Source organism: Protomyctophum parallelum, assembly GCF_964188405.1.
Source record: "Protomyctophum parallelum genome assembly, chromosome: 22".
NCBI classification, from domain to species: Eukaryota; Metazoa; Chordata; class Actinopteri; order Myctophiformes; family Myctophidae; genus Protomyctophum; species Protomyctophum parallelum.
Window position 1 is genome coordinate 3,244,857 of NC_139714.1, and position 19,276 is coordinate 3,264,132.

The window sequence follows — 19,276 nt, forward strand, 5'->3', positions numbered from 1 at the left end:
TTCAGGATTTCATTTTTCAGGATAACATTCAAAGACAGCAAACGTAGCTGATCTATACAAGCTCGAAAGGTGTCGCTTGTAGATCTGCTACTTTTGATGATTTTGTGTGACGCTGCTGTAGAATGATCAAGTAGGGCATTAAAAAGTTAAAATATGGAGACAGGAGTCCACGAGAAAGGCGAGATAACTTTTGACTTTCCGCCAGATTTCGCCTAACTCATTCCCTTTGTGGAGTTTGTCACACAGTTTAGTTTCAAAGCAGGGGACATAATGAGAGTTTGGCCCGGGCTCTGCATACTGTACGTGAGCATCAGCCATCTGATGAGTATTAATGGAGAAAATGAGTGAGCACTAGAAAATGCCCACTCAGCTCTCCCATCTCCCACCTCTCATCTCAAAAACAGCAGATCTAAAAGCTCATGTACAGCGCCTCACATCGCCATGTGGTGTGAGCTTGAAGGTCGGCTATTTTTGAAAAACAAAGATAACTAGGAAAAAGTGCTCTGTGGTATATAGTGGAAGGAAGGCACTGGAGCAGGTCTCCACAGATTAGTTATTGTGGGCCAGCATTGTTCGGAATGCATTCGACTCCTGGTGTTCATGATTTGAGGCATTTTGTTCAAAACTGACCACTCATGCAAACTTTGGAAGCCAATTTTAGACAGGATAGAATATGAAAAAATTGACAGATCCGTCTTGATTACATGACTATAGAGATACCGTGTAGCGATTTGTTTTGCAAAAGGTGGCTCTATAACAGGCCAATCTGAAAAAGTATCGGCCTCCTGGAAGTTTGATGCTGGAGATTAGCTGTTCACAGACAGACACGCACGTGCGGACACGGGGCAAAACATAGTCTAGGAGTCCACACCTTCAGCCCTGGAGACAACAATTGAAAATAAGGGCTTAAATGGTTTAAGACTTCATTTGCCCGTTTGGACATTACTGGAGGCTGCGTTCCCTCTAATCATCTCTTCCTCCATTGTTCTCTCATTATCTCATTCTCAATCGTCTCTCTTCTCTTAACATTCTCTTCTCTCTAATCTTGTTTGTCCAGTGATTCCTAGTATACTATACAAATCACCTGCTCCCTCTTCTCTCTCTTTATGCTTCTGTCTCTCCATCTCTGATTCACCTCCTCATTTAGAACATCAAACAGAATCGGTGTTCCCAGGAGAGGTGTATGGGCTTGGCCTGAGCATGCTGACCTCCATGCTAGCCGTCTGTTTGTTTGTTGTCTTACAAATTAGCCTGACCCCGCATTCACACAAACACTCACGCACGCACGCATGCATGCACGCAAACAGAACACATACACACACACACACACACACACATGCAACAGAACATATGTAACCAGATTGAGCTGCCCCACCGCGGCACATCAACAAAACTCAAACCGGTTACAAACGTGCTTCCTGTCACCTTGCACCACCATTACCGCCACCAGAAGAACCCTGTGTGACTGTGACATAACCCCCGACACTAAACGCGCCTACGAACATCGGGTTCACACGGTCGCCGGAGGAATTCCCAAAGCTCCCTCTTCATATTTGACGCTGATGAAAGATTCATATACCTGGACCGTCACGGCAAAGCCCTCTAACGCAGCGCCCCGACCCCATTAATATTTATCCTACATGTTAACTATTTATCGTGTTTGCTGTAGAGAGGGGGAAAGGGGAGGGCAGTGACAGTGGGGGCAAATCTGTGAACTCAAGTTAAAGAGGGGGATTTTCAGAGAGAGTGACCAAAAATGTCATCTGTTTTGTTAGCAAAAAACTAAGCAATGGAGGGCGAGCTCCAAAAGTGGTATATACCACGGCATACAATTTTGAAAAGCGGCATACCTTTTTAAAAGGGGTATGCACTTTTTCAAAGCGGTATAGAAAAGTGCTGTACCGTTTTGAAAAATGGTTTATACCACCTTTTAAAAGTGATATATCACATACCACTTTTGGAAAAACGATATACCGCTTTTAAAAGTGATATACAGTGCCACTTTTTTGTAGACCACTTTTGGAGCTCGCCCCTTAAGGCTGTCAATTCTTCTTCTATGGACTATACAACTTATTCTGTTATGAGGGTTTAACTTACAGTATGAGTTGAGTTCTAGCTGCCCTGTGTTGGACCTAAATGTTCTGTGCCTGCTGGAATAATAGATCACTCTGCTACCTAGTGAGCCCATTAAAGTCACCCACATGATTAGCCAAAGGATAGGGAATCTATCTAGCCCAGGGAGGGAATTAAACACACTTCTCCCAACTCTATTACACACACACACTGCTGACTATTAAAGGCCCCTTTTCAATGGTAATTCTTAATTATCTATAGGTATGTATTGTGCCAGGATCTATGAATTATGCTAATGGACACAACCATGCGATGGCGGATGGTGGTGGACAGTCTTAACATCACGTCTCGTGTTTTATGATTCTAATAGTAATAATAAAAATATATTAATAACCACACTGCTTCTTGCCTGGAATATTCACCAATGAATTGGTCACTGATGAAAAACTATGTTATACATATTGACTCAACGCATACTTTCACACTTATAATAGATGAACACAAAGGTTGGATTATGACTTAGGCCTCACTCACACCTAGCTTGCAGCATGCAGTCAGCTATACATCAATCTGTAGGTGTGAGTGAAGCCCTAGTGGTTGGCTATCCACTGGAATGTTTATGTTTTTTGTAGATCGGTTATTTTCAAAAGAGAATACTTGAAATGGGACATTCTGCATGCATAATGACTATACTTTTACTGTTGGTGAAAGAAGTAGAGGTATAGTGGGCTGGACAAATGTGTGTATATATATATATATATATATCACCCATTCTTGAGATAAGGGACAAAACTTTTTTCAAACTGGATTTTTTTTTTTTTTAAGATACATTCAAATCAAATGGATGTATTTGTAGACACAGGTCTCAACTACCAATATTGAGAAGGAACAGGTTTTTCGCATAACATTTCTTTCTAAAATGGGACATTTATGCACTTAATACCCGATTCATGTCAACTCCGTCAGACACACTAAAATACCATTTAATTGAATTTGATAATTTCAACAATAATATAAAGTCCTCAGTTCTCTTATAATGGCTTTCAGTAATCAAGTTAAGTAATACAATTATTTTAATATTGTTTTTTTCCAATATCACACTATTATGAAATATCCAATTTCTCAAATCCGTCATTTCAACCTCTATTTTCAATATTATAACATGAAAACCATGTAAAAAAAAAAGAAAATCATCATTATGTATCATTTCAGTTGGTGTTTCAATACATATGCACAAAATATTTAACATCACATTTTCTATTTCTTTGGAAATTAACAAAAACATCACGGGACGAACATCTGACGGAGTTGACGAACATCTGACGGAGTTGACAAGTTTAACTGATTTAGGTTCTAGATCACCTAGGATCTTGATTCTGGTGACTAATCCCACATTTTCAAGGATGAGGAATACAGTGGTACTATTTATATTGGCCCTGTGACCATGGCAGCCATTTTCAAAATGGCAGCCACCTGCTGTTATCTTACAATAACTCAAGTTCTACACCACCTAGGATCTTGATTCTGGTGACTAATCATACATTTTCAAGGATGTGGGATACATTGGTACTATTTAGATTTGTCCTGTGACCATGGTAGACATTTTTCAAAATGGCCGCCAACTTTCTGTTATTTCCCATTAACTCAAGTTCTACACCACCTAGGATCTTGATTCTGATGACTAATCCTACATTTTCAATGAGGAGGAATACAGTTTTATCTATTTAGATTTATCCCGTGACAATGGCAGCCATTTAAAAAAAATGGTGGACCTGCTATTATTTTACCAATTTAGTCAGGGAATATTATCAGAATAATGTCAAATCTGTGAATACATTTCTTACCAAGAATTTTTTCACCAATGTGTTTGTAAAGGTGTCTACTAACATATCCCACATTGGTTTCTATTGAACCACCCTAGAGGCATTTTTGACAGCTGCTGAAAGTTGGGTACCATACCAAGTGGCTATGGCAAAACTAGGGAGTCTATGGCCAAACTAGGGGTCAAACCCCTTGGGCTAAATTCGGCCATATATCCACTTGCCCAAATGTGCTGACCTCATTTTGTGATGATGGCTATGGCCGTTTTCAGCCCAAGGAGTGTTCTTCGTGCATAGCTAATGCTTGGAATGCATTCAGAATCATGAAAACTCCCTAGTTTGACATGTCACATGCTACTTAAAGCATAATGAACATTTTGCCTTATATAGGTTGTTGATGGTACCCCAACTTTCAGCAGCTGTCAAAAGGTCCCCTAGGGTGGTTGAATATAAAGCAATGTGGGATATGTTAGTAGACACCCTTCCAAACACATTGGTGAAGAAAATTCTTGATAAGGAATTTATTACCAGATTGTATTAATATCCCCTGACTAAATAACTCATCTTCTAGACCACCTAGACCCGACTTCACAAACAGAGACCCGATTGACACCTAAACAACAAGTTTGGACAGCCCCACCAATTAGTGTTACGGAAAATAGCAAGTGTCTACCCTAGACCCAGAGGGAGACACAGAACTTAGATGCGGCTCACATGTTGCACGACTCCTCAACAAGCTGCCACCAGAGATGAGAGCTGAATTCTGCCGCACAATGCTCTGCGGCCCAGGAGCAACCAACACCCTGTTGGAGTTCTCTGAGTGGTTGAAGCATGAGTCCTAGCCATATAGCCTGTGCAAAGGCAAACACCTTGAAGACCTGCTTGAGGTGAACAGTGAGCAGTGAACAGTGAGCGAAAGACTGAAGACAGAAGATCTGCCTTCAGGACTATCAGGCAGGATGTGCAGACACTGAAGGCATCAGTGTCGTTCTGTGTCCCCAGCATGTCAACCAAAGCAATGTTACCAAATCAAAGGAGCCTTCACCTCAAGTCACCTGGGGCTGGGTGAGCAATCGTATCCTGTATCTAGCCTCACAACTAAATACAGACACTTGGCCAGACTGCCGTTTGAAAGGGTCAAACCCTTCATCCTGATTGGGGAAGACCACCCCACCTAATCACACCAACCAAACAAGTGAGGTTGGGGCCTCCAGGTGGGCCAGCAGCCATCTGCACAAGACTGGGCTGGACCCTGCAGGAAAGCAATCTCCAGCCAAGACAATGTAAGTTGACTATAACAGAGCCCCAGAACACAGAGCTCATGAGAAGGATGGAGAAACACTGGCAGGAGGCCACCAAGATACAACGCCACACTGCAGTGGCCAGTGAAGTCAAACTGTGCGTCTGTACCTGAAAGAGACAAGTTAAAGGCCAGAAAGCCCACCTCCTTTTAATGTCCTGTCAGTAGCAACTCAACCTGCACCTGAAATAAGCCCTGACCCCTCCCAGAGAAAGTTCATCCTTGAAAATGTAATGATTAGTCGCCAGAATCAAGATCCTTGGTGGTCTAAAACTTGAGTTATTGGTAAAATAACAGCAGGTTGGTGGTCACTTTGAAAAACAATGGCTGCCATGGTCACAGGACAAATCTAAATAGTACCACTGTATTCCTCATCTTTTAAAATGTATTATTAGTCGGCAGAATCAAGATCCTATGTGGTCTAAAACTTGAGTTATTGTAAAATAACAGCAGGTGGCGGCCATTTTGAAAAACAATGGCTGCCATGGTCACAGGACAAATCTAAATAGTACCAATGTATCCCTCATCCTTGAAAATGTAGTCTTAGTCACCAGAATCAAGATCCTAGATGGTGTAGAACTTGAGTTATTGTAAAATAACATCAGGTGGCGGCAATTTTGGAAAATGGCTGCCATGGTCACCACGAGACAAATCTGTGATGGCCCTATAGCCAAACATGTTCCTTAAGGCATGCTCTAACTGTGTGCCAAATTAGAATACGTCCCATTATTCAAAAACTATCATTTTATTGTTTTAGGAACACTTTTGTCAACTCCGTCAGATACATGTCAACTCCGTCAGACACAAAACCTGACGGAGTTGACGTCTGACGGAGTTGACAAAATGTCATTTGTTTTCATCTTAACCCTCTGTAGTACAATGTAGCCATTTTGTTTTTGCTTCATTTGTTAGCTAAACCTAACCCTAAACTTTTATAATAAACATTATTTTGGAAATCTTAACAAAGATCATAATAATGTCCTGACGGAGTTGACATGTAAAAGCTGTGACCACCCTGATATCAACATTGTTTGTTTAAAATATCAAACAATTGAATGCTTGTCAGACCAGGTGCTCCACTGTTGCAACAAATACAAACGGGACTTGAAAAAGGAGTCTTCAGGCTAAATCTGTCGACAATATTTTCTGATTAATTTAAGACTTTTAAAAAACCTGACGGAGTTGACGGGAGACGTGGGACACACATTTGATATGAGATATCTAATGGAAAATATAAATTAAAATTATTGTGTATATTGTTTGCTATGTTGTTGACAATCTACTTTAATTTAGTATGTATATTTATGTGATTGTGACAGTATTAGACACTTTTTTAGCAGTTTGAAATTATGACCACTTGCTGGGGACAGGCTAAATACAGGCGTTTTTGGGTACAGTGCCTGCTTTTAACTAATTCAGATGGCATATGAAAACAATTATAATGAAATTAATGGCATAATAATGCACAACTGTGTTACATTTAACTTTGCAAGTGCTTTTATTTTTATTAAATTAATTTATTTTTAACAATAATAAGGCTCTTATGTGTGGGACATGTTTTTTCCACTTTTGTCCCTCATCTCAAGAATGAGTGATATATATATATATATATATATATATATATATATATATGTATATATATATATTCAGATCAGTATACCGATCAGAGTATAACCAGTTGGACCAGATGGGTAGTACAGAGTTCATATTTATTTGTGGCATTAATGGCATTGAACGATATGCTGGTGATGATTGACATGGTGATGAATGATGATGATGGTGATTAGGAATGATGAGACAAAGAACCAGTTATGGTGGTGCTGCCTCTTCCCACACAAATGTTTGCTCCCTGAGCATTCGGCTGCCAGTGCCTATATAGGCCCACCCCAGGTGCGCCAATTTGGGAAAATTACTAAACCCCGCCCATTCCTAAGTACACTGCTCTTCTCTACTCTTTTCCCTACTCACCGTGTAAGGGTTCTTTCTACAGTTGGTACTTTACATTTTGCCAATAGGTTTGTACTTCACTGTAGGCCTACATTTTTAATTCTGGACTTGTACTCGTGAGTGTTTCTACATTGCAGTATCATACTTTTACTTATAGGTAAAACCAATGCTGGTATTCACTGACACTGTTCTGTTCATCTCCCTGGAGCTTCTTTCAGAGCCACATGCAGATAATGAATGGTGTTATTTACCGAGGAGGGGCCACCCCACAGAGAGAGAGAGAGAGCAGCTGTGTGTGTGTGTGTGTGTGTGTGTGTGTGTGTGTGTGTGTGTGTGTGTGTGTGTGTGTGTGTGTGCATGCACTCACTCCTACGCTTGTACACAAGTGCATTCGCTCCCTCGCACATGCATGCACGGCTGCACACATGCACACGTACAGCATCTGCCCTCATGGCTCGGCAAGTTGCAGTAGTGATCAGGGCATCCAATAGCGATTTGGCTTCACTCTGACAACAGCAGCAGAGCTGAATGTGAGTGTACATGTGTGCATGCATGTGTGACAACAGTGTGTTTGTGTGTGTGTGTGTGTGTGTGTGTGTGTGTGTGTGTGTGTGTGTGCACTTTTTACTCTTTGTACAATAGAAAACAGGCGTTCAACAGTACATGTGGCCTTTCTGTGTGGAGTTTGCAGGTTCTCGCCGTGTCCCCTAGGGTAAGTACCCTCACAAAAAAACATGCAGTAATCCTGGTCTCTAACCTGCCTCCCCCTGGCCAGCCGAGGTGTCTGATGGAAGGGAAATGAACTGGTCGGAATAATGTGTTCCTTCCACGCGTTACGTCCGGCCGGGGAAACTCCCCCCTGTCAGGTGAAAAGAAGCAGCTTGGACTCCTTATGCATAGAAGGAAGCATGAGGTCAGTCCACTGCCCCCCCTAGGTTGGCAGAGGAAGTGTAGCGCCCAGGATTACATTAGATAATGTAGCTTTTAGCGTAGGTTCAATAAGGAAGATCTTAACCAACGCTTTAATTCGGCCTTTCAGCACTATCATGGCTCATCATTATCTGTTCTCAAATCCTAGCACATTGCTGCAGCCAATCAGGTGATTTGACTCCGCCTTTAAATATCTCTGCCTCTGACACTTTGCCATTCTCCTTTCAGTCCGCAACAAGCAACCCACCTCCATCCCCAACTCCACCTTGTCATCTAGTGTTGAAAAGGAAGGAGGTTCATCTGCACAGCTGCCACCACCAGCGTCTAGACTCCAATGCTCCAATGGGTTCTCCCTATTAAAAGCTACTCTTATTCAATAAATGCAATTGGAGTCAAATCGCTAAAATAATGATCTGCCATAATCTTGCCATTGCCGTTTGCCATTTTGCTAAACTGCCGCCAAATCTCTCCTTGCTAAACTGCTGCCAAAATCTTTCCAATAAACATTTGCTTATTCCATATTGGTGTGTTCTCTCCTTTATTGAAATTGACACCGGGTGAAAAAATGGGTTGCAAAATCGTTGGATAAAAATTATAAAGTAAAAAAAACAGTACATGTACATGTGGTCTTTGGCAGTGAACACAAAGGCATTTGCATGTCTATGGGAGGGTCGCGCCTATGAAAGGGCGAGGGGCCAATGGACGAGCAGCATGCTGCCCCACTGTTCAAAGTTTTGGTGATGTTGTGTCTCTCTCGTCTGTTATCAAGGAGAGACGAGGTCGAGACTTGGCCAGGCAGCGGCCTTATTGTGAACACACATTATTGTGAATACACCTTACGGTTGAGTGAGAAAACAATGTTTCACATTTACAATTACAATTTAGGCATTTTAAGCTCTTAATCCAGAGCGATTTAGTAAGCAAGACCAACGCGTGCGTACGTGCGTGCGTACTGTTGTCACAAAGAGTTAAAGACTAACGATTGAACTGTTTTTGGTGGTTGAACACTGGAACAAAAGAATATAAATTACATTTCTCTTTGGCCTTTCAGGCTTTGAGGTTGCACAGGGCAGATGTGACAAATAACCTAAATATACAAAGAAATGACTGACATATTTATACTACTAAAATACTAAAAATACAATAGTGGAAAGTAGCCGATCTACAAGCTCACAATGTGTCACATCGAAATGCGCTGTGAGCTTGTAGATCTGCTATTTCCACAATGTTTTGAAATGTTTGAAAACACATGAACAGTATTTTTGTCTCCACCAGGCCGAAGGCATGGGGAGAGAGTATGTTTTGCACTCCGTCCGTCCGTCCGTCCGTGTGTGTGTGTGTGTGTGTGTGTGTGTGTGTGTCCGTGAACAGCTAATCTCGGCCACCGTTAACCCGCTCGATGCCAGATTTTGCACACACACTCCCTGGATGCCAACGATGAACCTCTGCCCCAAACATTCCAGAACGGCCTGTTATAGCGCCACCAGGAGGCCGCTTTGTGCAAAACAGGTTTTTGCACAGCACACCTACAGATTTTGTCCAAACATCACGCAAATTGGTACACAGTCTCTCTAGAGCCATTCAACCAAACCGGTCTTTCAGATTTCTCACACTCCATCCTGATTGGTTAAGATTGGCTTCCAAAGTTCACAGGAGTGCTCAGTTTCAAACAAAATGCTGCAAATCATGAACACATCGCGTGATTTCCGTGAAATTGTGCACCCACATTCCCACTAGGCCGAGGACAAAATGCCACATGAACAATTTCAACTCAGCCTCAAGGTGGCGCTATAACTGGCCGAAAAGTGTTTTTACCTCTAACTGCACGGATCTGTGGATAACCTGGTGGAGACCTGTGCCCAGAAGGGCACTTTTTCTAGTTAAACATGGAACGGATTATGAAGAATATGCAAAATAATTGTGATCATCTCAAATAATTGAGATTATGCAGTAATGGAAACAGTAACAGGCCAGTCAGTCAGTCAGTCAGTCAGTCAGTCAGCCTGCGTGCGTGCGTTCCTGCCTGCCTGCCTGCCTGCCTGCCAGCCAGCCAGCCAGCCAGCCAGCCAGCCAGCCAGCCAGCCAGCCAGCCAGTCAGGGCTCTGTTCTTGTTGAATAAGCTCGGAAATTCCGAACAGTTGACTTGCTCACTCGTGTCAACGTTGCGGTTGGCTGCGGCTTTGACAGGTGGATTGAGGCGCTCATGCAAAACGCATGCAGAACAGAACACACCAGGGGGACGGAAGGAGAGCAAAAGAAACAGCAGTGCACATATATGGACTAACCGTCTCTTTAATAAAAGAAATACAGGATTCTCATTCCGACGTCTTGTAGCGGCTGTGCCCCTACTTCATAAACAAAACACCCCCTGAAGGTGTTGTTCACTTCCCGACGTTAATGACTAAAGAACCCCACCTGCATATGATGCTGCTCACAAAATCAATGATCTTACGCAGACTATTGATTTAAAAATGATTTTGTTAGTGTAGTGGTGAGGGGTGCGTTAAAGGTTGGGAGAGGGTTAATGTTAGGTTTAGGTGTGCTGCCCCGTGGGAGGTTAGGGTGAGGGTTAGAGATATCGGACCAATGGTATGTCTATGACATCAAGAGGAAATTCCAGATTACCACAGCTACCCTGTTTACTGCTGCTTGCATGCTTGAAACGTTTCCTTTCCCAGTTGAAAACTATGTTTTTGGCGTTTAATGTTTGTTTTTAGTTCAATGTTTGTTTTAAAAACGCCATCAAATCAAACTTTATTTGTATAGCACCTTTACAACAGCCAAAGCTGACCAAAGTGCTGAACAGAGTAAAACAAGAAAGTAGAGCATAGCAATATAAAACAATGAAAAGAGACAATAAAATATAAAACAGGCCCAGGCCGTAGCGTAACGGTCTGGGCACCGGACTGGTGATCCAGTCGCAGTGTGCCGCGGGTTCGACTCCCGGACCCGACACGGCCTTTACTGCATGTCATCCCCCCATCTCTCTCCCGTTTCCTGTCAGCCTACTGTCTGTCCCTTCAAAAAAAATCAATAAAAGGCGTAAGCCGCAAAAAAAAATATATATATATATATATATATAAAACAGAGCATACAATAGCACAGAGCAGGAAATCAATATACAGGTAAATCAGGTGCAGTTAAAGGCGAGGGAGAACATATGAGTTTTGAGGAGGGATTTAAAAGCCATTGACAATGAAGGGAAAATGTACATCATCTTGTCCCTAACACAAACATTAAATGTCATTAACAATAAAGATAATTTAATGTTGGTGTTGGCACCATTACATCACCTAATCAACATGAGTTAGACTTTAATATATTAGCGACACTCACTTCACACAGGTGTGATTTTCCATGTAAATACTAGCATTTTATTTGAACAATAAGAAGCTAGTCGTTCTTCCATTCGGAGGACCCTATAGGCTAAGTGTGAAATCACTGTCAGGTCACCAGAGCCACAGCATTCATTTCTCTGCATGTGTACGGATGAGTTAAGCTGCAGGGCCATAACTCTCCCTGCATGCCTCTCTTTGCAGTAAAGGATTGGCTGGTCTCTGCATGGCTGCGCAGCAGGCGGCCGTCACTATTTTATTCTGTTGGTAGACCATCAAAAACACTCACCGAGGAGGAGGAGGATTTCCGAGCATTTCACCTAGCCTAGCAACTAAACCCACAGAAAACAGAAACACAAACGTCTTGGCTTTGCACCTACGTTCCGTCATGAAGAGCGAAGGTACTGCATCACATGTGAACTGAAAACCCATCTGTCTGGAAAAAAAGCTACTGTTTCTTTTTTTTTTTTTACATAGAAGTCCCATAGGAGTAGGAGTAATAGCAGGTGGGAGGAGGAGGAGACGGGTGTCATGTTCGTGCCTTCTTCAAAGCAGATTAAGGACACTTTTTAATCCAGTCTTGCATCTTTTATTTTGGAGTGTCACGTTTTCCACTTAGTTGGTTTATGAGGACCTGCTTTTCTTTCTTTGTGAGAAATACTGACTTTGGCTGATTGTACAATCGGCCTCAGGTCTTAAAAATCCCTCCATTGTGTCTGTATTTACTTTTTCAGAAACCGCAACGCCAGCTCAGTGAATCACGGCGCACTTAACTGAATACTGAACGAATGACTGGGAAAGGACAGACGTTCAGGAACACTTGGACTCAGTGTGAGTGAGTCATCTCCACAGCAAGTTCGCCAGGTCTTCAGGTAGAAGGCCCACTGCATGCCGCTGATGATGTGTGCGTTAAAAATACACACGAGGACTGGCAAAGTGCACGCTATTACATGTTAATTGCAGACATGACTATTATCACGACAGACGTCTGAGGTTTCAGTCCAGTATTGTCGGATGAATGCCGTTTCATAAGGCTGTGCATGGGAGTCCTTATTTAACAGGTTTCGATGTCACATATTCTCAGATGACCTGACTAAGATGCTATAACAGACCTGGGCATTGTACAAACCATTTGGTATTCGTTCATTTGATGTCATTAGACATTAAGGCTAGAAAGACGACATAAAAAGATGTCCGGGGAACTTGTGATCATTGTCTATTCTATTCCATTCCAATCATCAGTGTAGCTGATGAGGAAGCTGATGAGGAAGAGGAAGTGATGCCCAAGTTCCACGCAAGGGCTCATGGGACACTGGAAACATGTACACATTGCAAAACAGATTACAGATCTGTGCACTATTGTAATTTCTGTTTACCCTTTTCCAGTGCTTTGTTTCTGTGTATTATGACTCTGTAAAATTGCTTCAACATACAACAAAACATGTCTTTCTACTTTGTAAATGATTTACACTTGCCATTAAAAAAGTGTGATTTGCTCTTTCTCTCAAATGTGCGTTCCATTCCACAGTTAACATAACTTTCACCCTCGCAATTAATGCAAATTTGCTCCTCGTCTCTTCAGCAAGGCGTATAAGAATGTAAATGTGTGTGTGCGTGCTTGTGTGCGTGCGTGCATTTCCCCTCTATTCTCTGAACTCCTCTTTGGTAATTAGCATACTGCGGCAACAGATGGCCCTCCATACTGAGTGTTATTTATCGTCACTCTTCTGTGGAGTGAACACGAATATGTTGTTTTGGTTCTGCGTAGTTCAAATTGTAATTGCAAAGCTACAGAACAACAACAACAATTGCCAAATATGGCAGAGTGCACATCAAATTAGCAGAAATGTTTTGTGGGAGCAATTATTTCTACTCACGTAACTTGGGAATGGAAACAAACAGGGGCACATGCTCGACTTGTCTCTGAATCCCCACCTCTCCAACCACCACCACATAAGAAACGTGTTAAATGTGTTAAAAATGAGCTAGTCTTGTTTTACTGGTAACATACTCAAGAAAGCTGGATTAATATGTCGTAAACCTTGCCAAGCCTTGTGGCCCATAGGGCAGGAGCCCTGTTTCTGTAGCGTGAGGCAGCTTGATGTACACCCCCGGCCCCTGGTCACAGGGGTTTTCCGCAAATCCAACCTGTGCTGCTGACTGCCAAGTCTTTGCTACTGTATGACCCGCAGCCCTGAGATCGAACCCCAACCTCCGATCTCTGGGCAGACAGATGGTTAAAGTGTCCACCAGAGTTTGGGAGATTCAAACATGCTCAAGTCTTTTACGTTTCTTCTCTCTCCACTCTTTTTGTCTCCACCAGAAGGCATAGGGAGAGTATGTTTTGCACTCCACTTGCCGTCCGTCCATCCGTGTGTATGTGTCCGCCCATCCGTCTGTGAACAGCTAATCTCTGGTACCGTTGTCTTGATAGCATCGAAACTCTGCACACACACTCCTTGAATGCCAGAGCTGAACCTCTGCCCCAAATTATTCACATGGACATCCTTGCCTAAGATTGCCTTCCAAAGTTCGCAGGAGTGCTCCGTTTTTGAATAACATACCGCAAATCATGAACACATTGTGTGATTTCCGTGAAATTTTGCATGCACTGGCTGTGGCTTGTCAACACTGCACTGGCCTACGGGCACCACGATGGGTAAATGCATTTGCCGTAAAGGCCGCTTGAATATTTCACATCAGCCTCGTGGTGGCACTATAACTGGCTCATTCGTGATTTACCTAACTGCACCGATCTGTGTAAAACCTTGTATGCACAGGGAGTCAAGGAAAAAAGGCCCCAAAAAAGGCAATGTTAAAGGCAAGAGGGCCTGAACCTGGCCGCCCAATATTGAAATGGCTAAAGACGTATTAGAACTAATGTATCCTTACATAGACCATAGTTTACAAGAATCCATTGATTGAATTGCCACTGTAACCCATTCCCTCACCAGTATGATCTATTGTGAAAGCAAGTCATGTCGCGTGCCTCCACTGTGCATTACAGTCAGAGAGCCCATTCCCCTCATAATATTCCATTCCCTTGATTTATTCCTCATATCTACAATGTGTTTTCTTTCTTTTTTTACCCTCCATGCCATGGAGTCACATTTGCGAGAGACGCGGACTGAAGAAAATGGCTGTAAGTTCACTTTAAGTACGTGCCCACTTGCATTTGCTGGTGCACGGACGCACGCACATACAGTATGCGCACGCACGCACACGCTCACACACACACACACACACACACACACACACACACACACACACACACACACACACACACACACACACACACACACACACACACACACACACACACACACACACACACTCAGTAATTAGCGTACACAATATATAGCTGCTTGATCAAAATTTCTCTAAGGCAAGGAATAAACATCTATTGACAGAGATTTATGATTGTGGGTATTAGCTGCGCGCGGTGAAATTCCTTCTTCTTTAGGGGCCAGTTATGTGGCTGGAGAGACATTAGGAGGAATAATTGCGGTGCATATTCTCATTTTGCTGAAGGGCCTGTGTGCACCTGCATGATATTAGCAGATGGGAGCACACACACACACACACACACACACACACACACACACACACACACACACACACACACGCTTGTGCACAAATTACTGGAGATCTGAGCATGTGTGTCTCTCGTGACCCCCACTGGAAACGAACCATAACAAAACATAACTCTCTCTCTCTCTCTCTGTCCATCTTATTTCCGCCTCATGACCCGTCACTGACTCACTTCTCTCTCTCTCCACCTGGGCCTAATCTGACTGTCTATCATCTGCAGGCTAAATGAAATAGCTGCGTCGGATCAACAAATAAAAGCACAAAAAAAAGCACACGCATGAATGAAGAAGATGAAGATGTGCACGCACGCACGCATAATATACGGTAGAATATAGGGTTACAGTGGATAAACTGATGATACTATATTTGATCATTTTGCTAGGAAACCCCGAGCACTTTGAGAACCAAAGTGTTGCTGGAAACAATGCTTTGTTGCGCAACATGCTTATCACCAAAATGGTGCAATAATAATGTCCGCAGCAATAATTTACCACGTTAGATGATGTTCACCTTTGTCTTTTCCTGATTTATGTATTTGTACTGCTGGGGTTGCATTATAAAAGAGTAATATTGAAAATATAGCTTAGACTGCAACACGCTTGCCACAAATGATACCCAGTATGCTGAATAAACACAGTTGGCCTATACTGTTACAGGCATAATTTATGATTCCAAATGGAAAATGCATGTTTATTTATCCTGTTGTGTGTGACGTGTCTCTGTATTCGTACAGAGGCGTCCTAGTTAAGTCAAGTCAATTTTATTTATATACCGCTAAACCACAACAAAAAAAGTTATTTTGTGGTGCTTTACATATAGGGCAAGGCCGAACTCTTTAAATTATTTATGTCCTACAAGAAAACAAGTTGTGCTTGAAGAAAGGTGTCGGAGATTGTTGCCGCTCCTCTTGGGTTAAGCCACTTGCAAAACAATGTGCATTTTAGTGGTACAGGATATGTTCATTGGTCAATTTGTCAATTGACCATTATGACAACTTGGTGATTAATTGTCACACAAATAATTAAAATCAATAATTCATGTGGCATTGAACTTTAGAACATAAATTACATTACATACAATTGCTTTTAGGCTTCAATAGCCTTCAATTTAGGCTGTATATAGCACTATGTAACTTTGCTCTTTGAAAATGTTTACAATTGAGCCTCTCTGCTTGCTCAGGGGATAAATTGACTCTTCAGATCCTGTGCCTGTCATGGTTCGAGTCAGGAGAGATTGTAGGACCCAAATGCACGATGAGGCAGAGGCAGAACAGGTCGGTTTAAAGTGTTTAGTAACTCAAAAACTAGCAAAACAAACTAAAGTACTGCAGACGGGAGACACGCAACATATCACAATGAACTAGTAAGGAAACACTGGGATCAGGGGGGTATAGACGCCTTAACAGACGACGTCACACTGATAAGCAACAGCATGCACGCACATAGGCTACCGGTTAGTATGGACTGGAGAGCTTCCGTCCCCACCAGCTATGGGATTTTTAAATCCAGCTCCATCGAGCCTCCATTATAACAGGATTTTCAAAAGTTTCAAGCGCAGTCCATGGTGAGCCGCCGCGCACCCGACGATCGTACTGTACATCATTTGTGAATTTGTACCGCATCGCTGAGCACATGTAACTTGTTGTAATGATAGCTAAGGGGTCTGAGCTAATGCGAGTGAACACTGTGCTCATAACGATTAGATAAATTCTTATTTGTTTACACGTCATGTCAAGTTGGTCACTTCATCATATTCTGTTGGTCAGCACAGATAGAACTTTGGCCCAGACCGTGTTCCATATTAGGTGACGGTCATTCTTATTTTGTCACCCTTAATCTCCCATATCATCATTTTACTCCCTGGACTACTGCCTGTTTACACAGGGTTGTTCATATTATCCATAAAATGTCATGCCATCCTGTTTATTGGCCAAAATATGTTTTCATCTCGTTCCCATTTAATATCTGGTTGACTCCTTGTTCATGTTCAGTCTCCATGCTGTCTGCCAGCCCCAAACTTACTGAGAGGTCTGTTTTGATTTGAGCCTACATGTATTTGACCTTTGTGCCTACTGCCTAGTGAGAAAAGTAGATAGCCGCTCAGAGGGAGGGCTTTACTCTGTTAAAGTTCACAGTTGCAGGGAAAGTTTTATATCATCAGGTTGCCATAGCAACGCCAGCCTGTGCGTCTTCCCGGCTTAAAGCACCATCAATGTGCGGGACAGATGAGATGAATTCCACGTCGCTACACTATCCTCATCATCTATGTGCTGGACCAATGAGCGCTAGCCAACCCACGCCATCGTGGGATATTGCGGACATGAACTATCTATTGAGCAAATTAACTTTTATCAACAATCTGACGTCAGATGTAGTATTAAGCCTGGAACAGTACTGTGAAGAGGAGTTCAGTTCAGTTCGGATCCATATTGGAACTTTTGATCACTCTAAATTATATTGATGTAATGGTACTATCTGAACTTGTAACACATTTCTCTGTAAATTGACTTTATACCTACTAAAATGTATGTTAAAACCTAAAACCTTTCTCAGAACTTTATTCGTCTGCCTTCAAATTATTCTTTAACATACTCCACATACTGGACAACATTAAAATGTATTCACAAATCACCATCATACCCGGACGTTATGCAGGAACGCACTGAGTGGCAAAGAAAACTACTTTCTGGCCTTGACAGCACATACATCCAAGCAGAAACATTCTATATAATTGCTTTAAACAATGTAAAACTATGTTGCCACTATATTTTCCACTTATATTTTTCACTATATGCATGCGCATGCCCTAAGCTCACAGCACATCACGTTGTGATACATTGTGAGCTTGTAGATCTTTTTAGTTTTTCATGACTTACCTCCCCATATTAAAAAAAATATATATATATATATATATATATATATATATATATATCATGTATTAGTTATTTGCTTACATACTGAGTATTACTTATTTTCCATGTCATGTCTTCATCTGTATGTAACCAAATGGACCCGTAACTCTCAGAGTTCAATTAAAAGAGCAGGATTACAGTGCATGCATCTTCACCGAGGTCTTTCAGGTTACAATACATTGCTCTTTCTCACAATGTTAGGATGTTGTGTTGTGTTTAATTGTTGACAGTGGTAGCCGTTAGACCCGTGCCTGAGGCAAGCCTTTAGGGAGACACACAGTGGGTCATGGCTATTACAAAAAATGTCTTGCACTCCTATTGCATATAAGCCATTAAATCCTACTCTGCCATAGGCCTTCTGTATGTAATTGTGTTCTGTAGGTATAATGTCCTCCGCTAAGTGCAGGAAATAACCCATTACTTGCTTGATGATCACTCTGCAATGACAGTTGGGGGGAATGGTTGTTGAACAGCATCAACAACAGCACAGGGGGGTAATTGAGGGGAGATAAAGTCACTTCTCTAGCCCATTAAGGACGGGAACCCATGTTTGTGTTGTTGTTGTTCTGGACTGAATAGAATGTTTCTTGTTTTGGAGCCCCCTGCTGGCAGTTGCATGTTAAAATCAGTACTCACTTCATTTCCTGTCTAGACAGGATGTTGTGGTCAGATCAGGAAGAGAATCCATGGCTACAATGTGAGAGGAGAAGCGAAGGAGTCAATGGCAGGTCCACAGAGGAGAGAACAAGGCACAGTAACAGCATGACGTTTAACTGTCTAACTCTAAACACTGAGGGCCTAAGTCTGGCTGTCAAACTTTACCAACCGTAGACTGGAGACGAGCTGGCGCCAAATGGACCAAACATTTGTGTTTGATTGCTGATTGCTGCCTCAAACACATGTTTGGTCAAACCATGTGACTCCCATTGGAATGGCATTGTGGCACCCATTAATTTCAGATAGAGCACAGAACATCCGTTTGATACGTGTGTATGAGCCCCGAGTGTAAGGGCGACTGTGGCTCAAGAGGTAGAGCAGGTTGTCCAATGATCCTTGGGTCGGCGGTTCGAATCCCGGCTCCTCCTGTCTACATGTCGAAGTGTCCTTGGGCAAGACACTGAACCCAAAATTGCTCCCGATGTGCTGGCTTCGATTGCATGGCTTCCGCCGCAATCGGTGTATGAATGTGTGTGTGAATGGGTGAATGTAATGCACAATCTATGTAAAGCGCTTTGGATAAAGGCGCTATATAAATGCACCATTTACCATTTAGTGTACAAATGGAACCAAACGGTCCCTAACGGATACGTTTGGTCCAATTGTACACTCTCAAAGTTAAATTAACAGTGATCTTACAATATAAATCGAG